At 41.5% G+C, this 9,559-nt stretch overlaps 1 long non-coding RNA gene across 3 annotated transcripts; it reads right to left on the reverse strand.

Annotated features, from left to right (window-relative positions):
• Window positions 1-1,427: 1,427 nt before the first annotated feature.
• Window positions 1,428-9,121, reverse strand: LOC127998633 (uncharacterized). 3 transcript variants are annotated; one of them, XR_008171483.1, is made up of 5 exons: window positions 8,458-9,121; window positions 8,266-8,379; window positions 4,299-8,142; window positions 3,296-3,384; window positions 1,428-3,182 (listed from the first exon to the last, which is right to left on the reverse strand). It is a non-coding gene; the product is annotated as an uncharacterized LOC127998633 (long non-coding RNA). The 3 variants fall into 3 exon arrangements; XR_008171477.1 differs by having other exon boundaries at window positions 3,476-8,142; XR_008171471.1 differs by having other exon boundaries at window positions 3,296-8,142.
• Between the last annotated feature and the right edge of the window lie 438 nt (window positions 9,122-9,559).

Here is a 9,559-nt window from a genome sequence, read left to right on the forward strand (position 1 = left end):
TGCAAATCTAGTTTCTCTGTTGGATTGTTCATGCTTGGCAAATGTCAAATCGCATTGGTGCAGTCCTTTGGAATAAACTACAGATGAATCATGGAAACAGCTGTCTACTTTCAGAGAGGGACATTTCAGGGCTTGCTGGGAGTCAGTCGGTTCTGACTCATCTTCTATGAATAGTGTCAAAGGCCAATAAAAGTAACAATCTTTCTCACTGTCTCTAACTGTTGTATACTTAAACATTCTTGTATTGGCAACCAAATGTAGATAATTTTACAGCTGATTATGTGTTTTTATCATTTGGAAATATTAGACACTGAAAGAGAACTTCTGTTAAAACAATCAGAAAGCACCTGTTGGGAACTACCTTTTATGAAGTCCCTCAATCTCTGCTCTTCGATATCTATTTTTCTATTTTCCTGCATTTCCGCCATCTCTGACTTTGCCCCCTCATGCCACCCCATTCGAAGCAGGATGCATTTTTATAATCGAAATGTGGTGGTGTAATTTTAAAATAAAAAAACTTACTCAGCGGCTGCTGTAAATAGTGGCTGCTGTGTTTCACAAAACTACTTTGTTTGGCCTTCCAAAAGAGGACGATATAGTACGCTTCGTCATGCCTGGAGCTGATCTGTGCTGATCGCTGAGGAAATACATCAACTTTGCACTGTGGATTGCCGGTGTTGTGCCCATTTCCGACCCCCTGCCGAATTACTACCCCCCTTATTCTAATCACTGCTTGATTGCCTAATCCTAACCCCAGCCCTAATCCTAACCCCTCCTCCACCAACTCCTAAACCTACCAATACTAGGGGGTTCATCACAGTAGCCACAAGCCCAACGGACTCTCCTTTGTAGAATCTGCTGGCCATGCCGTTCTCAATGTAGGACACGACTAGAAATAATGTTTATATCACGTTTATAATGGATTTTACGTTTTTGTCTCATGGTTCCGGCCAGACAGGGCATCACAATATGTTAAGGAGAGTAACATTTCTGTCACACGCTTGAGGTATTTGGACAATCACAACGCACTGGATAGCTGGCCAATCAGAGCACACTTCACTTTTCAGACCGATGAGCTTTGTAAAAATCGACGCGTTTCAGAAAGGCGGGGCATAGAGGAGAAACAATAATGTACAATATGTGGAAAATACTGTTTTTTTTTTGTTTTTTACCTTAAACCGCATAAACACATTTCATTACACCAAATACAAGAAATAATTTTCTTATTAGCAGCATCAAGTTAACCCTTTAAACTCTGACAGGAAACGTTCTCATGAGCAAACACTCTAAAAATACCTCTTGCAGATGTCAAATATAGATGTCTTTGTGATGCTATCAAGTTTCTATTTGTATTTGACAGAATATATTACCAACAAAAGTGAGCCAAAGAGACTAAAAGACTGAAAAATAAGTGACAAAAGGCAAACTGCAATTTCATAGTGACATTTTAATCATTTAAATAAACATTTTAAAAGACTGTACAAACTATACAAAACATGACAGATCATAAAAATACAACAGAAATATAAGTAAAAAGTAGTCAGTTGCCAGAATTTTTTGGGGGGTTTTAAGGAAAACAATGATCACAGGAAAGCTGTCAGCATAAACATGGTTAGGATTTTTTGGGGGGACTTTTTTGCTTTAATTGATTTCAGTGAGCTGGAGAAGGATTATATTGGCTAATAAACCCAAAATTGCTCAGAGAGAAAAAAAATTGCAACAGTAAATTAATTTCCTGAATGCAGACTGTGTACCATATGGGTAAAAGATATTGCAAAGTGTCTGATGTTACATGTAAAACTCAAACATAGACACTGATGTTTCTGACTAGGGACTAGATAATATCCTCGTCAGCTCAACAGATTTGGCTCAACACATTCCAAAAGGTCCAGCACACCCAGAAGCCCCTTGTAAAGGAGCAAAGCATTTCTTCTTATAATTTATCACTGAAGAGTCCAAGTTTAATCCATTCTGTAAGTTTATTCTTATCTGGGGTCATGCTATCTTTTTGGTCTTGTTTTGTTTAAGAGGCAGGATAGAGTTGAGATCTTTGCTCAGCTGCAGAACCTGGTAGGACTGTAAATGAACAATAAACACCAAAAATAACCTCACCTGCTGTTTAAACAGACCTTGTACATTAATAAGATCAGAATAGTATTTAGCAGAAGTTACTACAAATTCCATTTGTTTTGTAGACCTTATTTCCCCATTCCCCATGACAACTCTAGCTTCCTTAAAAGGAGGAAGTAGCTCTGTATGAGAATATAGACAAGTGTAAATGCAGAAAGATTGCATAACAATTATTTTACTCCTGTTTAACAATGCTGAAATTATCTGTTTTGGTGATAACTCATACATGCTTTCTTATATTCTGCAAGACTTACTTTTAAGATTTTACTCTGAATTTCTGTTGAAATACATATAGCATATTACATCATTACTGTAAAATACTGAGATGCTTATGTTAGTTACTCAAGTTGTCAGGAATGAGTACACCAAATTGAGTTTACTCAAACACACAGCCAGTAAGCGAGCAGCATGCTTGATGTGCCTTAATCATGTGCTGGTGATTGGCTCTGGTGAGGTGTCAAGGAAAACGTGTGTTATGTGACCATTCATTCACACTGTAGCATCATGCTACTTAAGACAGTTTATCTCCTGAAAAAGTGGATATGCTTATTCTTTTTGAAGTGCTGCTGAGTGATTTAAAGATATTAAGCATGTAGCAGTGATCCTCACATACTGACTTAAAACTGTTCATTTTGCACGGAAAACTATATGAACTTTATTAAAACTATTTGCACTGATTTAATGTTTTTTTTGTGTGTATTGTGTTCCTTTGTGCAGTGGCACAGGAGAGGAGTCTTTACCATCACTTTTGATCAATTTAATGCATCCTTGCTAAATAAGCGTATTCATTTACTTAAAAAAAATTATTGAACAGAAGTGTAGACACACCTATCTCTGATTTGGCTTACCTGACTGAATTTCAGAATGGGCACTTTGGCTCTGATGAGCTGAGGTCTCTTAGCAGTAATGCCATTAGTGGATGAAACAAAGTCAAGTACAAAGGGAAACTTCTGTATGTTTAAAGATGTATGTATGGCAGATCACTTACACAGTGTGTAAAACTATTTCCACACAAGACTTAGAACATATACAGCATCTGTTCTGTGGTTTACCTGCAGAGGAGTATGCAGAGAATTATATCCAAGATGGCAAAGTCTAAACAATTAGTATAGAAACCATTTGGGCAATGCAAACACAAAGCATTTTTCCTCTACAACATACATACCGTTCCCTCTTCAATGACAAGACAAAGATCAGCATCACTGCTGCGAGTACCAAAGCCATTTAGAGATGACCCGGCCAAGACTTGTGCACCTTGACCAAAAATACAGAAAAGGTTTCAAATTATTAGAACAATTTCATGAAGAATGCCATTTATAGTAGTTCACCACAAAAACAACCTTACTCATTCAAGATGTAGAGGAGTTAGTTTTTTCATCAGAATAGAGAAATGTATCATTACATCACTTGCTCACCAGTGGATCCTCTGCAGTGAATGGGTGCCATCAGAATGGTGAAAAACAGCTGGTAAAAACATCTCAGTAAACCACAAATACTCCACATCACCCCAGTCCATCAATTAATGCCTTGTGATGTGAAAAGCTGTGTGTTTTAAACAAACAAATCCATCAAGGCATTTTTAACTTTAAATACCTGCTTCTGGCTAAAACATTAGTCCTCTCTCCATGATATTGCTTTCTCCACTAAAAAATATCTCATCTGAATCAGGAGAGAAATATGCACAAAAAAGGTCCAAACAAATATGTTGGTGGATTTTGATGCGAGAGGACAACAGGGGATGTAGGTTTTCATTGGAAGAAACATTATTATTAACTGTTATTTATAATTATTTTTATATTATAATTATTTTCTATTGCCATGCCAGGCTTATGGCAAAGACTGAGTTGGGATAATACAAGAGTTACATAAACACTTCATAAAAAAGCATTCTTCATAAAAAAAGTTTTCAACTTGCATTAAAGCCGGGGAAAAAAAATGTTTAATGACTATTTTGGCCAGAAGCAACTGTTTTAAGTTAAAAAGTAAATGATTAAAGGTTTTTTTTTTTTAAACACACAGCTTTTACTCCATGAGTTGGACTGGAGTTTACTTCGATTACTTGTGCATTATTGCATTACTTCTCTAAAATTTGCCATCACTTGTGCGCTTCAAATAAAGGTGACATGACTAAATCAGTCAACATTTCTGGCCTTCGTTTGTTTGTTCACCTTATCACTGACTGATGACGGGGGAAAGGCACTATGATGGGATCCTTCTCTCAAAGATGGAACACAGCCTTCGGGTTTAGAGGCGGCTGATGAGCATGTGGGGATGCTGGAATAAGAATGACATGTTCCCTTTCATAGGTCGCTTCGATGCTGCGGTGACGTCACCACGTATGGGAACACCTTCGGTGTGACGAATGTCTGAAGCCCTATACCATCCCGCCAATCCTATTGGCCAAATAGCGCTTGGCACCGCCCACGCATGCGTACGCATATATACCTGGTGCCACCCGCCATTTCACTCAGATTTCATTCCTTCAGTTTATGAAGCCGATTTTCTGTGCCCTACTATTCATCTCGTGTTCTCCAGCGATTCTTCAAGCAGTTTACTACTCTCCGCGGACGCGATGAGTTTCAAGAAGTGCAGGGAGCCATGTACCAGGTACATCGTCAAAGGGGACACTCATGACAGGTGCGTAGTTTGCCTTGGTTTGCACCACGCACAGGCGGTGCTCAGCGGCCTTTCTACCTGTCCCCATTGCGATGGCCTGCGGCTCAAAACACTGCGCTTGAGGGTAGATGTATTTGCTGATGTTGCCCCCGTGTCTAACCCCCGCCATGTCACTTCTGCGACTGCCGAGGCACCGCACGAGGTGATAGTTTGGGGTGACACGTGCGACATGGACTTCGAGGAAAGCTCAGCGCTGGATTATTCTCCATGTCGCTCGCTCTCCCCTACCCTGGCGCAGAATGAATCTTTTATTGAGCCTGTCGTCTTTTCCAATGAGGATTTACGGCCCACACCGGAGGCATGTAGTGCCATCTCCTTCGGTTGCGGACGCCATGATGACGACGTTTTATCCACCGCGGCCTCGAGGTCTGAGGACTTCGCGACCGACTCCAGCTCTCTCCCTCCTAGCGGACAGGAGAGGCGTGTTTCCCCCTCCTACAGTGAGCTGTTGGATGTGGTTTCTCGTGCAGTGGGTAAATTGGGGCTGGAATGGAAGGTTGTGTGATGTCGTTAAAGCTATGGATGACAACCGAATTTCTCCTAACTGGAGTTCGGCTGGGGATTTGTGCTATCCGAGAGACTGTTAGAACGGATGCGTCTATGACCGGATGGGGAGCTGTTTGTCAAGGGCGACCAACCCATGGAGTGTGGACAGTGGCTCAACGCAGCAGGCACATAAACAGATTGGAATTACTGCCATTTTTTCTAGCTCTCCAGTATTTCGCGAGTCTGCTGATCGGCCGTCATGTACTGATCAGATCGGACAACATAGCGGTTGTGTCATACCTGAATGATCAGGGAGGATTATGTCTCGCCCCCTATGCAGGCTGGCGAGACTTATTCTTCTTTGGTCTCACAACAAATTTCTGTCGGTCCGGGCCGTTCATATCCCCGGACGATTGAACTTCGGAGCGGATTTGCTATCCAGACAGACTCTGGAGCAAGGGGAATGGAGATTGCACCCACAAACGGTGAGTCTCCTATGGCAGATTTTCGGAGAAGCGAAAGTGGATTTATTCGCATCGAGCACGACTACGCATTGCCCGCTATGGTTCTCCCTATGCCCTCCATCACCCCTGGGCTTGGATGTGTTAGCACACAACTGGCCCAGGACCAGTTTGTATGCGTTTCCTCCAATTCGTCTGATCCCAGCGGTATTATGCAGAATACGGCGGGACAGAGTGGAACAGCTGCTGCTGGTGGCTCCGCGGTGGCACACGCAGCCGTCGTTTGCGGATCTGATCAATCTGTTAGCGGGCTCTTCATGGGAGATTCCCCTCAGACAGGATTTATTATCGCAAGCGCGGGGGCTGATTTGGCATCCCAGGCCGGATTTATGGAATCTGTGGGCATGGCCTCTGAGTGGAGTGAATTAATATGTCCCGGTCTTTCTGCTGAAACTACCAAGACTATACTGAATTCTAGAGCAGCTTCTACGAGACGCTTATATGCTTTCAAGTGGAGACTGTTTACAGCCTGGTGTGAAAATCGTACTGTGGATCCAGTTTATGTGGAAGATTTTTATTAGTAAGATTTTAATCAATCAAGAATAATCAATGTGAATCAAGCCATTTTTGTTGCTAGTTGTTTTTCCATTATAATCCTATAGGTAATGGATAGAAAGTTGCCTACGTGCTGGAATGTTCAGAACTGAGGAGAAACATATGGCCAGACAAGGGCCTTCCGTTTTACCAAAACAAGTAGGGGCCTCTCCTCCCTAGGGAGGGATCAAAATTGCAAGCATAAGGAAAAGTTTGACTATTTGGAAACGCCCTGTATAGGGTATATAATGAGATGAAACCTAGCATTTCGGGAGATCTCCTTGCAAGGACCTCTCGGCTTTGTTTTGCTTAAAATAAAGTATTTTCTTCTGAGAGAAAAATCCCTGACTGAGTTCGATTCTTTGGAGAACCGGCAAAATACACCACATTTACTGCCCAGTGGCTTCAGTACTGGAGTTCCTTCAGGACCGTTTTTCGGATGGAGTGACTCCAGCTACCTTAAAGGTTTACGTGGCAGCCATTTCAGCTTACCACAAATATATAGATGGTGCCTCAGTGGGTCGTCATCCACTGGTTTCTCGTTTCATACAGGGTGCGCGACGGCTGAGGCCTTTCCGCCCTGTGCGAGTTCCTTCATGGGATTTATCCATGTTGCATGGTTTATCAGGGCATCCGTTTGAGCCCTTTGAAACTGTACCGGATAAGATCCTGACTTTGAAGACACTTCTTCTCATGGCTTTATCTTCCCTCAAGAGAGTTGGGGATTTACAGGCTCTCTCCGTCTCACCTTCGTGCATGGAGTTTGCGCCGGGCTCTGTGAAGGTGCTATTGCGACAAAGGCCTAATTATGTCCCTAAGGTTGCATCTAATCCATTTCGCTTTCAGCAGGTGGTCCTGGAGGCTTTATCCCCTGCTGTGGCGGAGTCTGGAGATCTAAGTCTTTGCCCCGTGAGAGCTTTAAAGACTTATGTGGATCGCACTGCCCCATGGCGTGAGTCTGACCAGCTGTTTGTCTGTTTCGGACACAAAAATAAAGGCCATGCGGTTACAAAACAGCGCATGTCCCATTGGCTGGTGGATGCAATATCTTTAGCCTATGCGGCTATTCGCCCTTAGGAGTTAAACCTCATTCCACGAGAGCAGTGGCTTCTTCTTAAGCTTTTCTCAGTGGATCTTCTATGGATGATATCTGTGCTGCGGCAGGTTGGTCCTCACAGAGCACTTTTATCAAGTCTTACAGTCTGGATGTGAGGATGGCTCCTGGCTCCCGGGTTCTCTCCGCTTGAGCAGATGCCTTCTTGGATCCTAGCTATCAGGTACGTCAGGCGTTATGGTATAGCGTTCCCATACGTGGTGACGTCACCGCAGCATCGAAGTGACCTATGAAAGGGAACATCTCGGTTACGTATGTAACCATGGTTCCCTGAATAGGGAACGAGATGCTGCGGTCCTGGCCGTGCCATACCTTGATAGCATTCTTCTTCTTCAGTCATGAAATCTGAGTGAAATGGCGCGCGGCACCAGGTATATATGCGTACGCATGCGTGGGCGGTGCCAAGCGCTATTTGGCCAATAGGATTGGCGGGATGGTATAGGGCTTCAGACATTCGTCACACCGAAGGTGTTCCCATACGTGGTGACGTCACCGCAGCATCTCGTTCCCTATTCAGGTAACCATGGTTACATACATAACTGAGATGTTTCTCTGCTTGTCACTGGTCCAGCCGCCGGTTTGGAGGTAAAGTTGGCATTTCTAGCAGGCTGGTTATGAGGACCTGAAGAAACGAAGCGCTGTCTCTTGAGGTCTTTCTGACTGTGATTGTCTCTCCTTCTCCTGGCACAGTAAAATACATGCTTTTTGAGGCAAAGAACACGTCCCACATATTGAAATACAGATTAGCAACAAGAATTAAAGTGGTTTGTAGTCACGTGTTCAAAATGTCAGAATGCTGCTCACTTTCTGTTGCTTCCTTTTACTGCGTTTGGACTGAAAGAAACATCAGGTTGTTCCTCTGGTGTCCACTGATATGTTGGAATCAAATGAGGAACGGTCATCGGTGGACCAATGAAGCTACGAAAATAAACACTAAAGCAATCAAATGGATTCATAGAACATATGCCCAGTCTCAAAAACACAATATCCACTCACTGTTACATTCAGATGGGCTTCAATTCTTCGTTGCTGGAATAAATGTCCAGATCACCCATCTTTATGGGAAAAAACATAAGCTCCAGGGAACATCCTCCTCAGCAGTCAGCAGCAACAAACATCTTCTGCCTGCAGCTTGACAAAAAGAAAAGTCTCTTTGGGACTAACGTTACTGTGCGAAAACAGATTTATATATATATATATATATATATATATATATATATATATATATATATATATATATATATATATATATATATATATATATATGTCATTATAACGATTTCTGTGACTTTTTTTATTGTCACTTCCAAACATTAAAAATGTAAGGGGGAAAATCAATAAACGTTCTTTGCAAAGTGATAAAGCATCTTGACAGAAACCAATTATACTGACAACCCTGTTGCCTTTACAGTGTTCCGTAAAAAATGTAAATTGAGGATTTGCCGAAAAGCGATACAACATCACAACAGTTTACTAGCTTCCAGAAGAATAACTGTTAACGACCAAAAAAAAAAAAAAAAAACTGTAATATTTGCTTTCGATTGTTCTATGTAACATCTGAAAAAAAAAACTGAATTCACAGGTGGAGCTGGCAGGTTTGGTAGAAGAGTTTAAGTGTGTGTAAAAATATTAAAACACCATAATATTAATATCCTCTGTTTCCGGGATATTTCGGTTGGTTGCGCACGCTCACCTCTGACTTTAAAATAAAAGTCCCGGGGGGATGACATTATTGACATGGGATGGTAGAAACATATTTATATGTAAGGGGGAAAATGAATATAACTGTTTCGCCTTGGAGTCAATCTGTAGGCAAACACGGAAGGCCTGTAATTTGTTTCTTTTTCTTAATTCCTATGGACTGAGTAAAAATGAGCATGTTGGTAAACATTACTTGAAGATACTTGTCCGTAATATTTTTCAAATTATGAGTAAAAATTAAATGAAATAAAAACCGATTTAAAAAAAATTAAATGCTAATTAAAATAGTAATTACCCTTATTACAGTTGGAGTAAACCATTTTTTTATATGTTAGAAACGAAAGGATAACTCTTAATTTCTCATACGATATTTTCATAATTTTAACTAGACAGAAGT

The sequence above is a fragment of the Carassius gibelio genome, chromosome A5 (assembly GCF_023724105.1).
Source record: "Carassius gibelio isolate Cgi1373 ecotype wild population from Czech Republic chromosome A5, carGib1.2-hapl.c, whole genome shotgun sequence".
Classification (NCBI taxonomy): Eukaryota; Metazoa; Chordata; class Actinopteri; order Cypriniformes; family Cyprinidae; genus Carassius; species Carassius gibelio.